We start from the raw sequence: 25,529 nt of genomic DNA on the forward strand, positions 1-25,529 counted from the left end.
GAACTATTTGGATAGTATTATAGATATTCTTAACTGAATAATGGTGATGGCCTAAAGGCTCTGGCGGCTTTCAGTTTCACAGACAATGACACCAGCACCTGGGACGCTATGATAATTGAAAATAAATAAATCAAGCATTGGCAAAGGCGACAGGTCTGGCTTTTAAATACTAGTACCTACAAAATCCATTAACAAATACGCACATTATTTGTGTCAAGTGATTGTGTAACCTGTTGAACGACACAACAAGCTTGGGGGGTTTGTGGCTAAAACAAGGCCCAGGAACAGAAGATACAGGGTGATTACACAATGACACAGCACAAACTGCCAACATGCTCTTGTGTTCTGTGTTTAACTGTTTTTGTAGTTGTGTGACTTAGTGTTGTACATTTTAGGTCTGCACTTTACTATTTTTAGGTTGTGTGTAGATTGTTTTTTACGAGTTGGCGCTGCATTAGTGCACTTCTAAATTATCGTATAATTGTGATCGTGCTGTGTGCCTGCTTTTCTGGTGTGACATATGCTGCTGCATTGTTATTTTGCAGTTGTGTTGGTGTGCTGTTTTCTTGTGTTAGTACGGTGTTACTGTGATGTGCGGTATTGGTGACCTGTTGAATAGTGCCGATTGGCTGCAATACGTTGTGTAGTGCTTTCTGTTGCTATCATCCATTATACTGCTGTTGCATTATTGGGATTTGATATCGTAATTGGTGGTTCACCGTTATTGTATTGTGGTGTAGTGCAGCGAGTTAAAGCGTGGCTTTAAGGGAGCAACACGGTAGTGGGAGTAATTTAGTAGTGTAACTTAGTAATTAAGCTGTGAGGGAAGGTAGTGGGAGCTGATGCTCTTGCTGATCATGCCACTGGGAGTAGCAGCCCAGCGGAAGGGTTCTGCAGAGTTAGTTGCATATAGAGAGAGGAAAGCCGAGGGTCTGCTGGCTCCAAGAGGCAAACCACGAGCTGGGCCACCAAATATTTGGCACGTAAATCATACAATTAATGTCAAAATTCAAAAATGTACATTTTTAAACACACTGTAAGCTTTACATTTGGAGTACAATACTTTGTATTGCTGCATTGATTACCATTCATTTGACAGGGCCGTTTCCAAGCATGAACTTAGAAACATTCATCACCCACCACCCTAAAGACAATGCCATAAGTGAGCCAAGACAGTAATTGTAAGTACCCTACAAGTGGTCTAGGTTGGTATAGTATATAGAGCAACACTAGATTTTATTAAAACATGGGATCTGTCTGCAAAGGTTAATACTTTAACTCCTTGCGGAGCTACATCAGCACATGGCGTTAAATGCAACAATTTCATGTTAAAAGAAGCTGGAACAAAATGACTCAAAAGTATACAGTTACATTAAGGGAAGGCAGGGTATGTATATCTGTTTTAATGACACATCCGTTTCCTCAGACTTAGAGACAGATTGCAATGCATTCACTTAGACGCATCAACACACCATAAGTCTGGTACAGCGCAGAGTTCACATGACAAGCAACGCGCAGAGCTCAGCTGCCAGCAGTTTCACAGAGTCCCCACTGTGTGAGGTTTCTGCATTTCAGATGAGCTGGACAAAAAACCCTGCAGGGTGCTGTGGAAGTATTCAGAGAAAAATTAGTCACATAACATTTTCCACAGCACTCTGCTGAGTCATTAGTAGCATAAACAACAGAGCAGAGCAGCGCCCTCTCTGCTTCAGGAGTGGTGGCAGAAAAGTGGAGTGGTCAGAAAGGAGAGAATTGGTAATTGAGGTTAGAGGGCCTCCAGCGACTCTCCCACTTCTAGTGGTCTCATGGTGAAAGCTTGCCCACCTCACGTGGTATTATGGTTCTGTTATCTTTTAAGCGTACTTTCCCATTTGGAGCAGATAGGGAAATGGAGTTTGGGGTCTCTGAACTCACAAATTTAAAATGCAATTTAAAAACCAACTTCACCAACCAATACAAGTTTGAAAATGCCACTTTTAGAAAGTGGGCATTTTTTTTGCTTAACCATTCTGTGCCTCTGTTGGTCTGTGGAGTACACATCTGGGTCAGGATGACAGATGGACTGTTTGTTGATCCACTCTAGACAGTCACGCAAAGGGAGCCAAGGTGTGCCCTGTAGATCCTGAAGGGTCTCCCCGAGCTAGAGTGGTGGGAGGAGCGGACACTTTCACCTGAATAGGGCTGTGCCTGTCCTTACAGGAAGCAGTCCCTAACCAAACCCGCCCGCCCCCCCTACCATTCCCAAGCGTGCCTGGGGCCAGAACAGGAAACACAGGGTCCTGTGTACTACAAAGACTTTCCTTTGAAGTTTGCCTATTTAAAAAGCTAGAAATGAGTATAAGTACTGGACATCTGATCCATACAAAGTTAGAATCCTTCTGGACTGAGGGCATTCTGCCAGGAAGATGAGCTGGATGATGTAGGAGGGACTGCCACTCTAGCTGTTGGTTTGCTGTGCTGGCCTGCTGTTTGCTACTACTGCCCTCTGAGTGAAGGGACTGAACTTTGCTTTCTACATCCTGCTTCCAAAGGTTCTCCAAGGGCTTGGACTGAGCTTGCCTCCTCTTAAGAAGCCTCAGGGACAGCCAAGACTTCATCTGCCAGCACCTGTGTTCTCTTGCTGAGAGTCCTGACTTGCCAAGTCGTGCCACATCCAGTTCCTGGGCCCTTGTGAGCGAGTTCTGGTGTAACCAATAAGAAACAAGCAACGACTCCAGAGTGATTTCAACACTGCTGTCCAACTCTGTGCCGCTGCCTGGACCGGAGACGATGGTCCCCGCTGAGTGCAACAATCGTGACAGACGTCACAGGCTCGATCCCTCTGAAGACCCACCACAGCGTAACGAGTGCTGTGTCACCAACGTCCATGACATCTGACTCCACCGCAGCATCTGTGGCCCCTTTGATGTGATCGCGACACCTTGCGTCATGAATTAATCAACCCCACTTTGTCGTAAAGAACCAACACCTCACCTACCCTGCCTAGCAGTAAGGAACCAGTGCCTCACCTCCCCGGTGGCAGTAAGGAACTGACACTGCACCGGCTACAGCGACACCTCACCTCCCAGACTCTGTTTCCAGATCATTTCTAAGGTACTGTACCTGGGGTCCGTGCAGCTCCGTGACCAGCCGGCACTCCCTCGTGAGTGGGGTCAGACTGTTGGGAACAACTCTGTCAAGATGTTGTGATAGCCCCAGTTGGAGCTACTGTTTTTCTAAGCTCTATATTAAGATTTAATCTTTGAAACGTTATATCTTTGCTTGTGTAGGTTGGATATTTGTCATTTTGGTCTTGTTTTACTCAGAAAATATTGGCTATTTTTCTGAACTGATGCGGAGTCCTAATGTTGTGGGTCTGTGTGTCTCCCTGCGTCTGTGTACTTTACACATTGCCTCTGAGATAAACCTGACTGCTCATGCCAAGCTACCAAGGGGGTCGAGCATGGTTTATCTTAGCTGTGTGACTCCCTTAACCTGACTAGAGTGAGGGTCCCTACTGGGACAGGGTACAAATCATTGCCAACTGGAGACCATTTCTAACAGAATCCATTTCAAAGTCAACTGATTCAAACGTGTACTCTTCCAATAACATGTCTAACAAATGTTATGGGACTGAGTGTGGGGGAACAAAATAATAAAAAAATTAAAAAAACCCTATACCACAGATGTGATGTCATTAACTGCTGTAAGAGTCGTTGTTAACAGATTTCCCAGCCTCCATGATTCCAAGGTAGAGTGGTATGCAGTTAGGAGTGTAAGCAGACACAGCAAAGAAACGTCTTGACACTATGGGGCTTCAACTCTTCATAACAGCAATAGGACAATTCAGAACAAGCAATGGCAAAGCCAATGGACCTGACTTCCATTCTGAGCAGACAAAAAAAATAAAAAAAAATAAAAAAAAAAAAAAAAAAAAAAAAAAAACACACACACACACACACACACACACACAGGTCAGGCCCAGGTGGATGTGGTGAGCTGGAATTTAGGGGAGGCCTCTGGAAGCTTGTCGTATCCCAGTAGCTCAAACAAGAAGAGGTCAGCAAACTGACCCTTGCAGTCACTTCTGGGGTCGCAGCAAACAGGAAGCAGGACAGTCATTCTGAATCTTCTCCAGTACAGGTGCGTTCTGATTGATTTCAGGTTCAGAGGGTGCCAATACTATACTCAGTGCCAACCTGTGGGTGGAAATCCTTTGCCTACCCCCAAAAACAGGTCTAGTCAGTTCTCCCCTTTTTCCTGGGTTTGGCTACTGAAACAAAAGGCAGAGATGGGCCTGATGCTGGGTTGCTTTATGTGCACTGGGGCAAATCCCTTTGAAGTTTAATTAGGGCAGGGCAAAGCTCCTTCCAAAGAAGACCCACTCACCTATGCACATAGGCATACTGTCTGGCTTCCAATACAAATTTCCCAGTGGGGAAGCCATTAAAGGGGCAAGAGCAACTCGCCACCCACAGAAAGGCCCGAGAAACTTTGGCAGGGAAAAAAACAACCAAACAACCAGGCATTTACTATCAGGACTGGGCAGTACATTCGAGCGGTCTCTTTTTGCACTGGCAAACGCCTTGTATGAACATTCACCCCTTCAGGGTCAACTAAAAAGTAATTAGAGGCAACAATGGAAGTTCGCTCCTCTTCAAGGGCTTCACAATCTGCGTAATATGTTCCATGTGACCACAAAATAAAAGGGTTGGAGTTTACAGTGGACAATATTAAATTGAAACATGCTGCATTTTCAAAGTGCAGGACGAAAAATATTGTGTATGTCATAATCTGCCCATGCCAGAAAGTCAGAAAGTCTATATTGGTAAGACTAACTAGGAAGTCTGACAGCAGATTACCCAACATAAATACACCACAAAGTTGTTTCAGCGGCTCTGGTTAACCATTTCCAAGACAGGAAACACACAGAAATAATTTTAAATTGAAGGTTCTGATGGCAATTCAGCCTGACCCTCGAGCGGGGTGACTTAAAATGTTTAGGTCAAAGAGAAACCAACCCAAGTCTGCGTTTCAATACAACAACTGGCGTGTTAAGCGATACGTTAGAATTAGAGACTTAATTATTTACTACTTCCTCTTTTGTTTTGAAAAGCTAACTATTAGGAGGTATCCACACATGGACTACAATAGCCGGGATGCCACGATCTTTTAAAGTGTTGAATGCCATCTGAACTTGGCACGCTCTCCCAACAGGAATTGAACTTTGGGTGCTAAAGAGTACAAAAGAATCAGAAAAGAGCAACTGCAGTTGGACGCTGCCTGACGTGACCGCTGGTTCAAAGATATGAGCGGGAAAACAGCTTGTACATTAACTCCGACAGAGTGAAACGAGTAAGTCCCCCTTGATTCAAAAAGATGAGCACTTGTATGCATGATATGCTATAAAATCAAAACTGAAAGGCCAATCACTGTTTCTTCTCATAAATATAAAGCTGGCAAGAACATGACTGAAGAATCTGCTGCGGCTTTACGTCGCCACATGCGACTGACGCTCAGCAGTATATACCGGGGGACACTTGTTTTAGAACGCCTAAACGATAAAGTGAGAATGCCCTTTCGTTGATGTCTGGAACTAGTCAACACCTAAAGATTTGAGATGTAAAGAGTGGACTAAAAGGATACTTTGTTCTTTCGTTTTTTGCATAACAATATTCTTACCATGTCTTCCGCCCAAATAAAGGCATGCAGATATAGCCAACAAATGAAGTTATTAAGGCAACACTGCAAGGATTGTCAAAAGTTCAAAGCGTGTGAAAGCGCTGAAACCTAAGAAAGGCGCTAACAGAGTAAAGTTGTCTATGATAAACAATAATAGCAGTCAACAAATACAACATAGAACGTGGTTGTATTTTAACTAGATGGGAGCTTTTTGTTCCCTCTTCGTTTGTTGTGTCTTCAATAGGTCCATACGCTGTTCAAATGAAAGGAAATCAAATACTTGACACAAAAGGACTAGATAAGAAAAGAAGGTAAAATTCTAATTAACTGGAGGTTTAATTTATTATGATTTAATTCAACTGAATTCAAATCAAATATTCCACAAGATCAATAAGTGAGCAATAATTCATTTAAAAAAAAAAATAAAAAAAATCATAGCTTACAACAACACATCGCAATCGGGAGTTGTAAGAAGTTCTTAACATGCAGACAACCATTAAAAATTGGGTGCCTCTCTTTGGTTCAAGTTAGGGCGACCAGACGGCCCGGTGCTTTTGTTCATTTTACAACAATGTCCCATTTTTTGGGGCAAAGATCGGGACTACCTGCGAATCAGAAGTGAAAGGTAAGCTCCTTTCACATGCACCGCTATAGTCTAAATACTTCCGAGGGAGGTGGGGTACGGGAGCGGTTTTATATATATATATTTATTAATAATTACACACACACACTTTCTCCCCCTTTTTTTTTTACAGCACAGGCCAGATATAAATTTGAGACTAAAGGCGTTGATCCTACATTTATGTCTAACCTATCCCGTTTTTTCTCTTTTCAAAATCTGGTCTCCCTAGTTCAAGCAAACATTTTTGACAACCCCTGTGAATGCCATGGCTTAGGAGTATGGATAATTGAGAAAAATATGATACTTCTCATGGTCAAATGAGGAGCAATGGTAATTTTTAACATATCACAAATATTGTTGTTTTGCTTCAAATTATAAGGTTTCAGAACACCACACATTTATACTAATCTTTCATTTTTTTCTTAACACTTATAATTTAAAGATCTAGTTTAATGCTGAAATGTGTGGGATGAATATGTTTATTAGTTACTGATTGATATGTATGTTCTTGGGGTACGTAAAAGGTTTCTAAACTATGCTGAAGATATTAAAAAGGAAAAAGTTATGTGGACATGCTTATTAAGTTTTGTGATCACGTAATAATTTGACGAATCATTTCAGACAGGATATGGCCAGCCACGTCACACTTTTCACTGTCTTAACGTGACAGGTGCTGGTGCACCCCACGCACCGCAACATTGCCGCTGGCTCAATTTTGAGCCGGCGCCAATGTTGTGGGCTGTTTCCCGCTGGCGGAAACTGTTTCCGCCTGCTGTCCAAGCGCGAAACTCTTAATAGGGGCAATGGGAAGGGGACCACACTGGCAATAACTCAACTGTGGAAGTTTGGCCACCAAACTCAAAATGAGGGGCAACAAAGGGAAGCTGGCATCTGTGGTGTACCGGCTGCAAGTCTGACAGACCTTGCAATACAAGTTTTGTGGGCTAATAAAACTCAGATACAAAAAAAAAAAAAAAAAAAAAAAAACACACCCACACTTGCTTTGTTAATGCGAGATATAAGCAAAAAAGGGCAAAATAACTCCAAAGAACATCTTTTTAGTTGTGCATGTGAAAGTTTTCAAAACGGACTAGACCATTTACAGCATTTTAAACACACTGTCAAGTGGCTCCATGTACAGTGGGACACCTTCATCTAAACCTGGATTTTTAGCCAAAGTTGCTTTCATTAATGGGATTAATGAAAAAAAAAAAAAAAAACACTCCGAAATACAGAATGCCATTGTATGAAAAGCTAGGATGAGCTTGTGGTATCACATATCGCCAAGTCACCAACCAGCCTTGTAAAACTCAAAATAAAAAACAGTGTAATGACCTGCCTTTTTTCCCCCGTCAAAAACATAAAAAGTTAAACCAACAGGTTAGGAGAGGGCTGATATGGCCTGTAAAAATCTGATGCAAGAATCCCACTGGTAAAAGGCCACCATGAACACAATTCCTCTGAAGCAAGCACTGATTAACCCAATAGGCCTCTCTTTGTTGACCTATAAGCTCTGCCACTGCTTTTTGCCGACACTGTGCAACATAAGCAAAAAGAGTAGATGCAATGATGCTGCCACTACTAGTGGCTGCATCATTCTGAAGGTTGCACGCACATGTCTTGAGGACTTATACACATGCATAAATGACCACGCATCTATGTAACATATGTTTTTTTTAAATGTACAGCTAAAGGATGGCAGGCGCCACTAAGATTGGTGTAAAAATAAAAAAGTAGGAGGGTGAAGCGGAAATAGCACACAATAGCAAGAAATCACATGCACTCTCATGCAGTGCCTAATGAAAAATTTAAAAAAGTAGTTACATTATTATGAGCAGTGGAAGGCTACAAGTAAACCAATCTAAAAGATCGTTAGGAGGTGTCGCTCCAGGGGAGGGCCAAATACAGGAAGAGTTATAATCCAATGGTATGGAACTGACTGCCTACAAGCCCACTAATTTTATATGGTGTACTAAAGGTCTTTATCAGAAAGTTGTTTGTAGGCAAGACCTGACAAAGGAGTACGCTGAAAACTACCATGCAGGTGTGCTATCCTCGCTGATGGCAAGAAATGCTGTGTCTAGTAACGTGTATATGAACTCAGTGAAGAGAAATGATGCTACAGTAAAGTAGCAGCTTTTGTTATATAAAAAAATAATAAAATGTGTAAAAAATTAAGTGGAAACACACCTTACTAAAGGGATATAAACATACTTGGGTAGTAATGTGAAGTAGCACCTTTCGCAAACTCCAAACATACCGTGATTTTCAGGAGTATGCGGAGTGTGTTTGAAGAGAGAATAATCGTGTGTGTGTATATATATATATATATATATATATATATATAGCCTCCTCACTTCGACAGCATCCTACAATCTTCCCCGCTTCAACCCCCGCACTCGGAACAGCTCTGCGACATTCGCACTGCCTTCAACAAAATGTGCTGCAAGTGCTTCCCCGCGATGGCCGTCAGCGCCCGCTAACGTACAAGCATGTTCAGAGAAACCCTCAAAAGGTCTGGACTGCACACCCACGCAGATAAAAGGGGTGAACCAATAAGCAGAACGAGGCGACGTGAGTAAAACATGAGGTGCTTCAAGTTAGTGAGGAAGACGAATAATGAAAGTTAAATCGCCAGACGTATTCCAATAAAAAGTAATAAATAGCCAAATCAGTTTGGACGTAAATAATAACTCTAGTAAGGGATAAATGTCCAGCCGGCTCGCCAAACGCTACGAAAGTAGCGGTAGACCAGGGACATTTCCCAGCATGACATTAGGAGTATTGCTAAAGGCCACAATACACTCCGTGGCCAGGGTCTGAATTGGTAATACGTCATTCGCACAGTTCAGGAATGTTAGGGCATGTTTCCACGTAGTTTAACATATTGTAATACACGTGCTCTAATAACCTTCACCAGCAAACCTACTCTCAGACAACACACAAACACTTTAAATTGGTTCCCCATAAACACGGATATCCCCATCTTGTCATAGGCTCCTCGCATGAATGCGAAGTACAGAAATAGCACTGTTTCTTTTTCCTGGCTTCCAGCATTATCGAAAAATAAAAGGACGCAGGGTGCAGAGGAACACGTGGTCTTTCCCTACAGACGAAGGAAGGAAAAACCCTGGCACTGCTTTGATTATCTGTCAGCCTGTCAATAGTAGCAGAAACTAAAAAAAAAATACACTGACCGTGAACAGTGAAAAGCTCAAAGCAGGGGAATGGTAGCGCTACTCTCGCTTCCAAGACGCTACCGCACCGAGGCCCACGGAGAACCTCAGACGTGTGTGCGCACAGGCAGAGATTTCAAGCAAAGTGGAGTTTTTTTTTTTTAACCTCCACGGGGAATGGCGCAGGCTCGGATTGGCTGAAAACGTGTTGTCAGAAATTGGCTACCGCTTTAAAATAAAACTTAAAATAAAAAAAAAATAGGCGGTGCCTCGCAAAACACGCCTATAAGTTATCCGATTGGGTGACTGTCAGCCAAGTGCAATGCGTCGAACGGTTTCTTGCTTCTTTGATATGACAACATCTACTATTGGTCTCGTGGTACAGGCACGTAATATAAGCTGATTCTCGCTTGTGAATTTTGGCTAAGGCAGACCACCACTGCGGCCCTCGTGGAGCAGCATATGCAGCACGTGTTCATGACGATGTCCTTCAAAGGAGCTCCGCAGTTCATATTTTTAACACGCCCATTTGATCATGCAAGGTGTGTTAATATTAGCTCAGTGGCAGGAGGATGCTCTTTCGAAAGTATTTCTCTATTTTTTCACCCATCGGGCTGTTTAACACTTGACTACCTACAACAACAAGCATTGGCAAAGTCATTGTTTCCTATGAGACCTATTGCTTTTGGCAATGATTCTAAGCCCTGGACAGCAGCGCAGCTGCGCCACCATTGCACCATTTTGTAGGCACGCACCCACAAGGATGCACATGCCTACAAAGTATTACAAGCTTTTTATTCCTTTTTTTGTTTGTTTTTTTATAAACACATTTTTATTGGTTTTGCAAACAAAAAAGGTAAAACATGTAATTGTAATTAGGTGCCAACGGGCACCAAACAGTGGTCAATCCCAAAGTCCCAGACACTACCCTGAATAAGTTATTTGTGTACCACCCTGTCGGAGTGTCTTGTGGAAGTCTCAGCCCATGGGGGGGGGGGGGGGGGGAGCTCTGGCTTTCTCCCATGTTGTACTGTTCAGTAGTGATGGGAGGCCCACTTATGTGGCCTCCTACTTCCCCCACACCTTATTATATTTATTCGGGCACCCTCTAGCCTCATATACGAGTTTTTCACTCTGAGCACACTATTCCATTCCTCGTCTCCATTTAGTCAAAGCCGGAGCTTTATTGTCTTTCCAGTCCGTCATTATGTCCCTCTTGGCCACCAGGTATGCCACTCCCAGAAAGGTTTGTTCCGCTCTTCTCAGTCCAGTGTCTCCCATGATCCCCAGCAGGAGTGTTGTTGGTGTCAACCCCGTGTCTACCTGCAGGGCCGCTGAAGTCTCCCTCGTGACCGCCCCCCAGTAGGTTTTAATAGTCAGACATGTCCATACCATATGGAAGAAATCAGCTTCCGGGCTCATACAACCGGGGCAGTCAGCTGTGGATCGGAGACCCGCTCTGTGTAGTTTGATGGGTGTAAGGTAGGCTGCATGGAGATAGTAGGTCTGTATTATTCGGAGACGAGTCGTCATCGTTAGTGTGTGGGGGGCTGCCAATGCCTCATTCCAGTCCACCTCTTCCATAGGTCCCAGCCATCCTTCCCATTTCCGACGGAGTCCCTCCAGGGAACCGGCAGTGACAGCGATTAATGTACGATATATCTGGGAAATGCCTCCCCTGCCCAGATTCCCCATCAGAGCCCTCGTTTCCATAGGACTGCTTTCAGGTATGTTGTCCCCAGTCTGGACCTGCGTCAATAGGGCGTGGCGGATCTGGAGGTATTTATGGAATTGTGTCTTGTTTAGCATGAAGGTTTTCTGGAGGTCTTTAAAGGAACGCATGTGCGAGCCTTCCCATACATCGCCTAGTGTAGAGATACCTATGCTGTCCCATTTCTGGAATCCCTCCAGACCCGCCACCTCTCCCAGATGCGTCCCATGCCATAGTGGAGTCTGTTGGGTGATGCGCCCCCACCATCCCAATACTTTTTGGGCTGCCCGCCATCCCCGCAGCACCACTCCAGTCATCTCCGGGATCCCACGCGAGATCGGGCCGCCGTATAGGGCGTCAAAAATCTTTGGATAGCTCAGTGTCTGGAGCTCCAGCCGGTACGCTGGGTCTGTCCATCCACCCCCCATCCAGTCATTGATTACGAGTAGGTGCATTGCAAGGTGGTAATAGTGGATGTTGGACATTCCCAATCCCCCTTCATATACATCTCTCTGGCAGGTCCTAAGTGCTAGTCGGGGACGAGTGCCACTCCATAAAAACTGTTGTGCTCGCGAGTCCATTTCCTTGAACCATCTCATGGGGATATAGTGTGGGAAGTTCTGGAGGAGGTAGAGAAGTCTGGGAAGAACCATCATTTTATAAAGTGCAATTCTTCCAAGTAAATTAAGGGGCAGGTCCCTCCATCGTTGGAGATCGTTTTTAATTCTTCTAGTTAATGGTGTGATGTTGAGTTCCCAAGCTAATTCAGGGAGTAGTGAGAAATGTACACCCAAGTATTTGAAACTATTTCTCCCCACTGGTATGTTGTGTTGCCAGTCCACACAATCCCTAGAGTGATGGAGGGGAACCAGCAGGGACTTACTAGGATTCAGAGTTAGTCCTGAGGCCTCAGAGAAGAGATCTAGAATTTGAAAAATGCGGGGGCCACTTTTGGCCGGGTTAGAAATTTATAGCAGGACATCGTCCGCGTACAATGCGACCTGGTCTTCCGGACAGACAGGCCAGGGCCAGCCCTCTATCAGAGGGTCTTCTCGTAGCAATTTTGCCAGAGGCTCTATTGTTAGTGCAAAGAGCAGGGGGGACAACGGGCATCCCTGTCGGGTGCCGCGACCAATAGGTTTGATTTCGTCTCGGACCTTCGTGAGCTGTCTCAGTTTAGCAGCCGAGGATGAGGTCGTTTGTTGGCGCTCCAGTATTAACGCTTCAGCCTCCAACTCTGACAATCGTGAATCACGAGCGGAGGAGGTATTTGGCATACCCCCCCTCAGGGTGGCCTTGTAGGCGGCCCATAATGTGCCTGGGGACCGGACCGTCCCCGAGTTCAGCTCAAAATATTGCGAAATGTGGTCTCTAATTTCCAGGGTATAGTCGTTATCCTGTAAGTACCATGCATTCAGGCGCCACATCGGGCGTCTGGTGGGGTCCACCCCGCCCATTCGGACTCATACAGGTGCGTGGTCTGATACCCCTCGAGGTAGTATCTCCGCCTCAGTGACACTGGCGATGTCTAGAGCGGGCATGAATACCAAGTCGATTCTGGAGTGCGACCGGTGGGTGGCCGATGTGTGTGTGTATTGACATTCCTTGGGGTACCAGGTTCTCCACACCTCGCATAGGCCAAGGCTCTCAGCCCAGCCATTAAGGCTCGTGGCCCGGGAGGATCTACCCGTAGTAATATCATTCGATATATCTAGTCTGGGGTCCAGAACATCATTGAAGTCTCCTCCCACTAACGTGGTTCCCTGGGGGAGTCCTGCTACTGCCTGGCGGAGTGAGAGTAAAAAGGCATCAAGTCCCGGTGGGGGGGCGTATACGCATACAATGTTCAGTGGTAGACCGTAGAGTAATCCTGAGGCAACCACAAATCTACCCTGAGGATCAGACAGTGTAGACGTGATCACCATAGGTAGTGAACGGTGGAGTAGGATGGTCACTCCTCTGGAGCCCCTGGAGAAGCCCGCGTAGTAGACCCTGTCAAACCCTCCCCGCGCGAGTATAGGGCATTTAGTACCCAGGAGGTGGGTTTCCTGCAGTAGGACCACCCAGGGTGAGTATCTACGGAGAGTGCTGAATACTGCGGATCTCTTGATCTTGTCCAACAGTCCGTTCACATTCCAGGAGATGATTTGTGTCAGTGAGAACCAAGCGTGGGCTGCATGGGTGTTATTCCTTTAATTTACCAATGAGCTAATAAATAAAGAGTTGTCCAAAATGTGCTTTTTGTGATATAGTTCTAATGCGTTAAAAAATAAAGGGGTGCGGGTGGGGAGCTGGTGCAGTACGAGACAACACAAGCAGCGGAAGTGTGGGAGTGAAGGATGTGGGTGGGGAGAGATGAACACGTAAGCGACAATAAAAAATTCTAGCTTTTGATTCAAGAATTTTTCAATTCTATTAAAGACATGGAGGCGAGGATTATGCTTCTCTTTCCATGCTTTAATGTTTCAGCAGCCAATCAGAATAACAAAACAAAGACATCACTTCCTGTGACACAGTACCACATGACCATCATAGAGTCTAGCCCCATATAAACCCCTTGGGGACATAATGCCTCCTCTTTCTTTGCTGCTTCGCAGCCAGTAAAGTGTCTTGTTTATATTGTTGAAGGTGTTTTATCGCGGAGCGCGCATTGCACTTGGGTGCTCTGTATTTTATAGCTCTTGCGCGCACTGCACTTCTGCTACGTTCCTTATTGTTACTTACATCCCGCACATTTTACGATCGGACACTTCTGATCCTTATCGTGCGCTCTCATCCCGTGCCCTTCATGTTGTGGGACTGTTTATCCTCCCAGCAAGGGTTTCCTTAACCCTCACCTTTAATTAAATGTGGAGCAAGGAGAGTTAGGACAGCGCGTTATGCTTTACATGCTGTCCTCTTTCTATTTTTGGTGTTCCTGACTTTTGCACGCATACGGATCCAACCTGACTCCGGTCAGCATTATTTCCTGGGGCTTTGAATACGAGAGAGACGTGTGTGTTCGTCTCGTGCAAGAATTCACCAGCTCTCTGGCCTACGCCCGATCAGCTGTTGCTTTTGGGCTGTAATCATTATTATTAAGCTCTGCCTTGTTGGAATACCACTTTGTTGGTGGAATGTTCTTTTTTTTTTTCAAATTTTAAGAAGGCCTCCCTCCACACTTTACTACTGGCTTGGGGCCTTCCCTCAGCATATAAAGCCTGCTATAATGTTTGTCAGCAACTCCTCCCCACTTCATTTGAAGTTACTATTGGCAGATTCCTCTGCCCTTTAAATTCTCACTTTTTTGTGACATGATACTGTACATCATGACTGGTTATGAAGGAGAATCTGGGGAAGGTACCTTTTAGGACGACTCTGTGTGGCCGTAGTCCAGCCTGCTGGTGATGAGTGCTTGTGTGGCGGTCCATCTGGTGTTCTGAGGCAACCATTTGAAGCTGTTTCACAACATGCTTAGGATGTGGAAGCAGGAGGTGTGCACTGTGTTGACTTGAGCCGTCATGTTGAGCTTGTCATCCAGAATGATCCCTAGATTTCTTGCATGGTCTGTGGGTGTGGTTGTTGGTCCTTGCTCCAACGTCCACCAAGTGGAGTTGAATGGGGAGATCTTGTTGGCGAAGACCAGTACTTCTGTCTTGTCGGAGTTGAGCTACAGTCAGTTGATTTGCATCCAGTCAGCTACCATGGACATGCAGCTGGAGAAGTTGGTTCTGGCGGTGGTTGTTTTGTCTGTTAGGGAGAGGATGAGCTGAGTGTCATCAATATAGGAGATGACAGTGATGTCGTGTGATCGGATAATTTTGGCGAGTGGTGTCATGTAAATGTTGAAAAGGGTGGAGCTGAGAGACAATCACTGTTGGACTCCACATATCAATTTCCTGGTATCTGATATGAAAGGCGGCAGCCTGACCCTTTGGGTTATTCCTGTGAGGAAGGAACACATTTGTTTGAGAGTGGATCCTTGTATGGCAATCTCATGGAGTCTTCTGATGGGGATGTTATGGAAGACAGTGTCGAAAGCCGCAGAAATGTCGAGCTGGATGGGTTCCACTGTTTCTACTCACTCCAGGATGATTTGAATGACATCGGTGGCAGCGATGAGTGCTGTTTTGGTGCCATGGCTTCTAATTCCTGATTGAGTGTTGTCTAGCAGATGGTAAAGTTCGAGGTGGGTTGTGAGTTGCTTGTTGATGGCCTTCTCAATCACTTTGGCTGGTTAGGGAAGCAGGGAGATGGGTCAGAAGTTGCTTTGTTGATTCAGGTCAGCTGTGGGCTTCATGAGGAGGGAGCTGATTTCTGAAAGTTTCCGTTTACCCGGGAAAGTGGCGGACATGATACTGGTCAGGGTGGTGCTGATTGGTGATGTCCCCAGATTGTAGATGTGCTGGGGGCATGGGTTCATTGGGGCCCCTGAGTGGATGGTCCACATGTTTGCTGTTGTGTAGTTTCTGGTGAGGGTTCTTCACTCGGTCAGGTGGCCATCTTGATTGGTGGTGGATAGGTTAGCAACAAGTTCTCTGAGGTTGGGTCGATGAGTGAAAATGCTGTAGATGTGTTGGAAATGGCCCTCTCTGCAGGGTCATTCCAAACATTTTACCTTTTTCACTCCACTTTTTGCTGAATTCTTTTTGTTGACCTTAGGACTCTGGGCACTTTACCACTGCTAATCAGTGCTAAAGTGCATGTGCTCACTCCCCTAAATCATGGTAACATTGGTATATCCACAATTAACATATCTAATTTACTTATAAGTCCCTAGTCAAGTGCATTATACATGCCCAGGGCCTGTAAATTAAATTGTACTGGTGGGCCTGCAGCACTTATTATGCCACCCTCTTAACTAGCCATTTAAACATGTCTCAGGCCTGCCCCTGCAGAGCCTGTATGTGCAGTTCCACTGCCATGTCGAATTGGGTGAGCTGGTGATCCCTGAAGGTGGGAGTCGTGGAAACAAATAGGGTCCCAGTCACTGCTCTGAGGGACATCGGGGCTAGCCACACCATGATAGTGGAAAGGCTAGTTCCTCCAGTGCAGTATACCAGCCAGGTGTGTAGGGTGACCCCAGTTTATGGGCACAACATTTTCCACTCTGTGGCCTTTGTGGCCCTGGAGTGGAGTGGGGAGGTGACCCAGATGAGGGTCATAGTTAGTCCACAGATGCCCATAGACTGCATTCTGGTGAATGCATTGCCCACAGTAGCAGAAGAACTGAGAGGTGCTGCCTCTCAGGGCACCCTAATAGTTCAGTTTTCCAGGGGTACCACTCCCAAACGGAGGATACCAGAGCCCAAATGTAGGGGCAGGGGGAGGGAGGACTCACCCTCGTCCCCTGTTCAGCATAAGGGTACAGAAACTGGGTTGAAGGACCAGATTCAGGCTACCACCCCTGAACTGGGGGGAGGTAGAGTGGAGAAAGGGTGCAAGATACCTGGGGCTACTACCCCCCACTCTGAGAAACCACAGAGGTCAAATACCCCTGCATGGCCTGGGGCCTGGCTCTTGACACTGACAGCTGTCAGGGGCCTCTGTTGGTTGTTGTCCTTATGGACATAATTTTCCTTAGATTGGGGACAAAACTTTGAGCCTAAGGGTGGAATGGGCCACATCACTTTGTTGGCCATGGTGGTACTGTCTGTAGGAAGGCAGCCTCTTTCTATCTTGGCTACCCCCTACTTTGTGGCCTTTCGTCCATGGGTTTGACTGTGTTCAGTGGGATCCTGCTAACCAGGACCCCAGTGATTATGCGCTCTCCTTTAAATTTGGTTACTTGTAACATTTCATCCTACTATTGGCATACTGGACTTTGTGAGTGTGGGGACGTCATATTTTTTTGCGTGTACTGGACATAGGTCACTACCTATGTCCAGCTACATAATGGTACCTCCAAACCTAGGCATGTTTGGTATCAAACATGTCAGAATCATACCCCAATACGTTTCCAAGTATTGGTTGTATGATCCCATGTATTCTGGGGGCTCCTTAGAGGACTCCCAGCATTGCTCCTAGAGCCTTTTGGGGTTTTCCAGGCAGCTCCATCTGCTAACAACTCACAGACAGTTTTCTGCCCTCCTGTTGCTTGAGCAGCTCAAGCCCAGGAAGGAGGAACCTTTGGCAGAGGGGTGTTACGCCCTCTCCCTTTTGAAATAGGTGTTAGTGGACTTGGGAGGGGTAGCCACCCAAAGCTACTGGTATGCTTTGAAGGGCACATTTGGTGCCCTCTGTGCATAAATCAGTCTACAACAGTTCAGGGACCTCCAGTCCCTGCTCTGGCACGAAGCTGGACAATGGAAAGGGACCACTCCCCAGTCCATCACCACCCCAGGGGTGGTGCCTAGAGCTCCTCCAGAGGGTCCCTGGGTTTTGCCATCTTGGATCCAAGGTTGGCAGGGAACTCTGGGAGCATCTGAGTGGCCAGGCCAGGAAGGTGACATTAGAGCCCCCCTTCTGAGATGATTCTCCTGTAGCGTAGAATCCTTTTTCGTAGTGCTCTTAGGCTCCATTTGCACCTTCTGTGTCCTCATCCTGTGGGACATCTGTGCATTCTGCCTATGCTTCTGTGGGCTCTATGCAATGCTGAGAGCCCCCTCTGACTCCCCCTCCTGGTTTGAGTCCTCCTGGGCCTTGCTGGTCCCCGGCAGCACCATTTTCCGCCAACCACGAGTTTTGCCTGTGCCAAGACTTTTGGTGGAATACGGACACGCAAACCCAACTGCAATCTTCCTTCTGGCATGGGACATCACCTACATCCTCCAGGAATTCAAATCCAACTCCAGGGCTGCAGTGCTGGCTTTCCTTCTTCACCGTCAAACAACTCCTGCAATTTTCGGCTTGGTGTGTAGGGGCTCCTGCCCCCACTGGACTCTGCTGTGTCTTCTGGACTTGGTCCCCTATTTCCACAGGTCTTCCTCTTCAGGCATCCACCGTTGGTTTCTTGCAGTCATCTCTGGGTTTTGCATTTCTCTTCTTGTATGTGGGTGTTCTGGGGAAATTCTAGTAAATTACTCCTGCTTTCCTAGTCACTGTGGGGTGTTGTGATACTTACCTTTTTGCTTTCCTGGTACCCACAGCACCCCTCTACACACTCCACTTACCTAGGTGGGGGTCCGACTCACGCATTCCATTGTTTTAGTATATGGTTTGTGCTCCCCCTAGTGGCACTATTCTTTATTGTGTTTTACATTGCTTTGCACTGTTTTCTAACTATTCTTATGCCTATTTCAAGCAACTAGTGTATATAGCTTGTGTATTACTTAATTCCTAAGGGAGTATTGCCTCTACAGTATTTTTGGTGTTGTGTTACTATAATAAAGTACCTTTAATTTTGTAACACTGAGTATATTCTTTCATCTGTGGAAGTGCTGTGCAACTACAGAGGTATGACATGAGCTTTGCATGTTTCCTAGATAAGCCTTTGCTGCTCATCCACAGCTACCTGTAGAGAGCCTGGCTTCTAGACACTGCCTACATTTCACTAATAGGGGATACCTGGACTTGGCATTAGGTATATGTACCTTAGGTACACACTACTCACTAGGATGCATCTGTGAGCAAATTAAGGTTGGGTGCTGCATAGATGGGGTCCACAGGTGAGGAGAAGGGTTCCCCATATGTCAGTATAGTGGCTCAGGAAAACATAGACAGAGGGATCCAACTGAGTTCAGAGAGGCTGAGAACTGGCAAGTGCCCCTGCAGTAGAGGCCCAATGTCCATGTTCTATCGCCAATGTAGGGAATTCTATCAAGGTATTGATTAGGCTCCCCTGGGCTTTTGGGCTGGAAGGGGGTTGTGTTGGAAATGGTCCTCTCTGCAGGGTCACCTCCAAACATTTTGCCTATTTCCTACCACTTGTTGCTGAATTCCTTTTATTGGCCTTAGGACTCTGGGTACTTTACCACCGGTGCTAAAGTGAATGTGCCCACTCTCCTAAACATGGTAACATTGGTATAGCCAAAATGGGCATATTTAATTTACTTATAAGTCCCTAGCCCAGTCCATTATCTGTGCCTAGAACCTGTAAATAAAATGCTACTAGTGGGCCTGCAGCACTGATTGTGCCACCCACTTAAGTAACCCAATTAAACATGTCTCAGGCCTGCCACTGCAGAGCCTGCATGTGCAGTTCCAATGCCCTGTCAACTTGGCATTTAAAACCCCTTGACAAGTCCCCTTTTACTACATGTAACTCAACCCTAAGGGAGACCCTAGGTAGACCATAGGTCAGGTTGTTATGTAACTAAAAGGTAGGACATTTACTTTTAGGTTTTAGATATCCTGGTAGTGAAAAATCTGAAATTCATTTTCCACTCTTGTGAGGCCTACCCCTCTCACATGATAACATTGGGAATTCCTTAGTACATGTATTACGTGTAATCCCTGATTGAGAAGGAGTTGGACTGTCATTATTTGTTGCCTATGGAAATGTAATGAAAAATCCTCCTTAATGGTAAAGTTGGGTTTATGATTACAACTTTAAAAATGTGACTTTTAGAAAATTGGTGTTTTTCAGCTCTTATGCCCTGTGTGCCTGCTACCTGCCTTCAATACACATCTGGGTTGGGTGGTAGATGGACTTTGTGCATTCCCTCCAGACAGTCAAACACACAGGAAGCTGAGATGTGCCTATTACAATCTGATGGCCCCTCACCACGCTGATGGGTCTTCTGAGCTAGCTGGGAGGTAGGAGCTGACACTTGCATCTGAAAAAGTCTGTGCCTGTCCCCACACAAAGAGCTACATACCCCCCCTGCAATATTTCTGGAGCCAGGGCGGGAAAGAGAGGACCTGTGTGCACTTCAAAGGTACCACTGGGTATAAGAACTGGACTTCTGGCCCTACTAAATCAGTACCCTTCTGGACCTGAGGATACTCTGCTAGGAAGAAGGACTGCTGTGCTGAAGGGACTGTCACTCTGCTGGGCTTTGCTGGACTCCTGCTTTGCTTGCCCTGCTGCCTCCTTGCCTGGGAGTGAGAAGGGCTGGGCCTGAGTTTCTACTTCATCAGAACCAAGTGACTCCAAGGGCTTGCTGGTTTGCCTCCTGTTCTGCAGACTTCGGAATATCAAAGACTGACTGTATCTTCCCTATAACACCTGGACTCTGCCATCTGTGAGTCCTGCCCAGCCAAGTGGTGCCAATCCAGTCCTGGGCCTTTGGAAGTGGGTTCTTCTGTGCTGTAACCCTTGACATCGACGCATCACTGCCGTTGCGCAGACCAGAACCGCTGCATCGTCTCTCACTGCATTGCCACTGCCGTCAAGGATGAAGACTTTGCTTCACCAACTTCGCAGCTCAGAACCCATGCATCGCCTTCAGCCTCGATGCCCTAACTTCACATCACGTAGTTGCGTGGCTCAGTGACGACTCATCGCCCTTACAAAGGGAGACCAACGCCACACCACTGCTTGAGGATTGATGACATCATGGCCCGATGATGATGCATCCACTGACTGCGCGGATCGGAACCAACGCATCGCCTTTGCATTGCCTCCTGTGCTCCTCACATCGGATCGTTGACGTCAGCATAACCCTCCACTCAAGGTACTGTATCAGCAGGACGGTTAGTCCCTGTACCCGGCCCGCACTCCATCGTGGTCAGCCTGGACTTTGGACTTACCCCTGTCTAGCGTGACCAGATACCCACGGTTAGCGATTTAGGTTTCTAAGCACTAAATTTGCAGATATTCTTTAACAAATTATATATCGACTTCTACTGATTGGATTTTTGTCATTTGTAATCACTGTTTTACTGTTTTAAGTGTTGCACAAATACTTTACACTTGTATCTTATTGCAAACTACATGGACCTAACTTAAAAACACTCTAACAAACATCATGCTTACCCACGTACTCCACTCAGATACACCTATATAAAAAGAAAAACAAACAGTTGGCTTAACAAATGTTCTCCCCCAGGGGTTCCACTAATCAGGGAGGGCACTATCATCCATGATTAAACATATTTAACAAGAATAATTTTTCAGGGCCAACTGTTTGTTATTCCATTCTCCAAATTCAAATCTCGTTTGCAATAAGATACACGTGTTTATGGATTAATAATAAATTTGAATATCAAAGATTTATGTATGTGTCTACCATTGTCTGTGTATGTACACATTTTTTGCTCAACGTTTACAGGATTATTTGGAGGATTCTAGGGTCGTAACCTATATAGGAGTTTTTTTTTTCTCTTTGTACAGTTCTGTCTGTGGTGTCATGCCTAGCTCTCCATTTCCTTTCTAGACTTTTACAGTGTCATTTGTTGTCTTGGAGGTCTTCTGTGTACCAGCTGGCCTATTTGTGTGAACCTCTATGCCTGTTGGGCTTGATAAGTGTGAGGGAGTCTGCACAGTTCTTGATCCAGTTGTTGAATGAAAGATTCATCGCCATTAGCATAATGTGTTTCTGCGGCTGCAGTATTTTCTGCATCGTCGTGGATTTTCATATTGCACCATATGCTGCATTATTTGAAGGTGTCACTAAAAAGACATTTTGTTTCTTGCTCAAATGGATCAAATGTTATTAAAAAGTGCTACATGTAATTCTGAGCAGTGGTAGATGATTTGCAAAGTTTAACCGTGTCTCCTTTCAGTTGCTGATTGCTGTATGTAGGTGTTGAACTGGCACTATTATCTTGAAACTTTACCCAGGCACTTCAAATAGTTGCTAAAATATTAAGTTAAGAAAAATAATACTGCTACGGATTGTGCACAATAAGTTGCCTTTCCTAGCTGCGTAGGTTTGTTAACCCTGGTGCATAATTTGGCCCTCCATTGCTGCAAATCCCAATAGCCCTGTATACAATACCATCCACCATTCCTAGCTTTTTAGCCACCAGCATGTTGCATTGTGGCACTTATACTTTTGTTCGGAATCGTGCCATTATGAGCTCAAAACTCCAAGGTGTTACACATGGCATTAAGCAACTTCTTACCTATGTTCTACATTTTAACAAAGTCATATAGTGCCTGTTTCACACTGAAAACAAGTGACATGTTATGCAAGTGCTTTCAATATATCCTTTGTTTTTTCATAAGATGGGGGAACATTAGTGGAAAAAGCCCTTCTTCATAGAACAGACACATCTTGGGCAGAAACTGTGTAAACTTTAGTCTGTCAGAGGACAGCTACAGCTAGAGCAGCAGCAGTGCAAGCCTTCTCCATCACAGGGCATGTATAAATCAGGTAGAAGCAGTGCAAGCTTTGATCCTCCCAGAACAGGTAGAGCAAGCAGTAGGGAAGCAAGCTCCAGTCTCCCACGGAAAGCAGCAAGTTCATTCTTCCATCCTGCACAGGAGAGATTAAGTAGGGCACACTAGTACTAGCTTATAGAACTCATAGACTATTCACATTTAAGGCATGAGTTACATGTAAGTTAAAGATAGATCTCTGGAGTGGGAACTTAAATCAGTGAGAGGAAGATTATCGGTGGATGAGTGAAAGAATATGCAAGTTCTGACACCACTCTCACCTAGGTGATATTCCACGTGTCAGACCCCGTTCAAGAGGCCATGGTGGAATCAGGGGTTACTGGACCACAACCATTGGGGTTGAGTCCTTTTACATATGTTGACCTGGGATCTAGTCTACTATGGCTCTGCAAGCTGGGCCAAGTCTACCCTTTCTACATTGACGCTCAGTATTAGCGAAGGTGAGCTATCACAAGTTTCTCAGGGAGATTAGTGTGAGGGTAATTAGGCTCAAGATTCAAACCACCCCCAACAGCTTAATAAGATCAATGTCCAGCCCAGCGCTTTTCTTTGTAGAAAAAAGGACTTTATTACACAGAAAACATGGAATTCCACTACACAATCAATGATGAACAAAAACCTGGTTAAGTGGTGTGAGTCTTTATTCTCAATGGGCTTCTGATGATTAGTGCTCCATCTGGCCCTTGTGGGTCCCCTTCTCTAGGATTCCCCCTCAGGTTCAGTATTTAAGATAGATCGGTGGATGCAGCTTGTACCCCCTCCCTTTTGATCTAGTTTAAGAACTCAGTCTCATGGGCTAAGCCTATTCAGTCTCTCACCACGTTTGGAGTAGGAGCACTCGGGCAGCACACAGCATTCTTCTCTGGAGCTGTGTGGCAGCCAGCCATGCAGCTTGTCATTTGGTAGGTCGTGGCAGGAGAGGAGGCTTCTGATGGGAGCCCTCTGCTAGGCAGCGGCTGTGGGTGGCGGCTCACTTCAGCACTTTGGTGGGTGCGTGATTCAGGACAAGGCTCACTCCAACACTTCAGTGAGTACTTGACACTTTTCGATAGCCACACACCTGCAGATGATGATTCTTTGGTACGGTAGATCTGCTACTCCTGCAGTGTTGGTTCTTCCTTCCATCACAGGTACGGTATCTTGGCACACAGGACAGCTCAGTAATTCTTCCTTCAGATCAGTCTTCAGGCAATATCACTCGCCCCAGAGGATTTGGTTGTTAGTGCGACACCAACCCTGGGCTGCATACTAGTCCCTGAGTACTATGCAGAGTACCCCCTCATTGGTAGAAAAGACCACAACAATGAACAATGATGGGACTTGAGCGCCCATCTTTATACCGATTTCTTAAAACGGAGGATTTGTATTCCAGGTCTGCTTCCTTGGAACCAATTTGGGTCAATTTCTCTTTCATGTGTCCTGGCCAGACCTCCTTTCATGCCTGGTCTCTGTCAGTAGGATAGTCTCCAACTGGAGTGCCCACCACAAAAGTACAAAGATGTGACAGCAGGCTGCAGCCAGCTATATCCAACCCCTTCTCACAGAGATCAGGTAGAGAGAAAACAATCTGTGCACAGCTATATCCAACCCCTTCTCACAGAGATCAGGTAGATAGAAAACAATCTGTGCCCCTTCAAAGTGCTCCATTCCCTAGAGACAGCTAGTGCAGGCCTCACCCTGCACCTCCTGGCATCTACCTAATGGCGGTTGCGGTCAAAGTAATTTTCAGGCACATGTATCAGGAAGAGCCCTGGGACTTCTAAGGAAAGCCTGTCCCATTATTCCCATAGTGTTTGGTACTCCCTCCTCTGATATAGGACAGGTCAGCAATACACATGTTGTTTGATCCAGGCTGTGGGTTTCCAAAATGGATCCTGCAGGCCTGTATCACTTGCCACTGCACCCTTTCATTTCTAGAACACATACTGCGCACAGGATGTCAAATTCAAGATTCCGGGTTCACCGTGAACAACAGAACTTTATATGACTAGTCCAGAACCTATCAGCAGCGAGGTGTCCCAGGGCTAGTCCTAAGAAAGCAGACTGCAGAAAAAACAGACCTATCCCAAAGTGCCAAGAGAAGCAGCTAAGAATGAAACAGCAAGGTCTGCAGGATTTTCCTAAAAGACCAATGGTTCTGGACACTCCTAATAGACCAAGGGAGCACATTTCAAACGGCAGGGGCCTTAGGGCGGAAAGAAAGGCCTCCCATTCTGGCTCTCTTAAAACTTGGGGCAGAAGCATGATTACGATCAGCAGAAAGCAGTGACCATGAGGTCATGTATGGGGTCACTAGATTGGACAAGATGCGGGCCCGTTCAGAAAAAAGGATCTTGTAAGTGGTGCTCAGGGTCTTAAAATGCACACGCTTCTCAATAGGGAGCCAATGCGATTTTCAAATAAGGCCGGAGACAGAACAACACTTTGGGGCCAGCTGGCCTCTGATAATCATGTTACAATAGTCTAGCTGGGAAAAAATAGCTGCCTAAATAATTACTTGTCCGGTGGGAGGATCAAAATGTACAAGAATGGGTTACAGCCTGCACATAACTCCAAAGCATGTGCCGAAAACTGATTTTGTCTGTACTTCGAAAGTTATTGCGTTATCCACCCAGACACCTAGGTGTTTAACCAGAGATGTAGTACGAGGGGGGAGACCCAGTAAGGAAGATCACCAGTGGTGTCCCCACAACTGGATGTCTTTCCCTAAAAGGAGAATCTCAGTTTTGCTTGAATTCAATTGCAAACAATTAGCCTCCATCCACTCTGCAATGGCTAACATTGGAAATTACCCATATCTCACGTGGGGTTGTTGGAAAAGGAGAGGCCAAACGGGGTGTCAGCAGTGTAGTACAGTAGCGTAAGCCCCAGGGATTTCACAACCTGAGCCAAAGGTTGGATATGCATATTAAACAGAATGGGGCTCAGAGCGGAACTCTGGGGAACGCTGTGATGCAGTGTGTGCAAGTGAGAACTATATGGGGAGGAAATAACCTGGAAGGAACAGTCAGAGGGGTAGGAGGAAAAGCAGGCTAAGGCAGGACCATCGGCGGGTGAGCCCGAATTTACTTTGTTACATAAAGTACATAGCTCATTTAGGTGTACCGAGGTGGAGCAAGGTCGGGGTAGTACTGATGTGAATAGTACTGGGGA

General features: G+C 45.7%; 1 protein-coding gene across 1 annotated transcript in view; it reads right to left on the reverse strand.

Annotated features, from left to right (window-relative positions):
- PAICS (phosphoribosylaminoimidazole carboxylase and phosphoribosylaminoimidazolesuccinocarboxamide synthase) overlaps positions 1-25,529 on the reverse strand; it is a 408,935-nt gene that overhangs the window by 121,954 nt on the left and 261,452 nt on the right. The window lies entirely within an intron of this gene.

Source organism: Pleurodeles waltl, chromosome 1_2, assembly GCF_031143425.1.
Source record: "Pleurodeles waltl isolate 20211129_DDA chromosome 1_2, aPleWal1.hap1.20221129, whole genome shotgun sequence".
NCBI lineage: Eukaryota > Metazoa > Chordata > Amphibia > Caudata > Salamandridae > Pleurodeles > Pleurodeles waltl.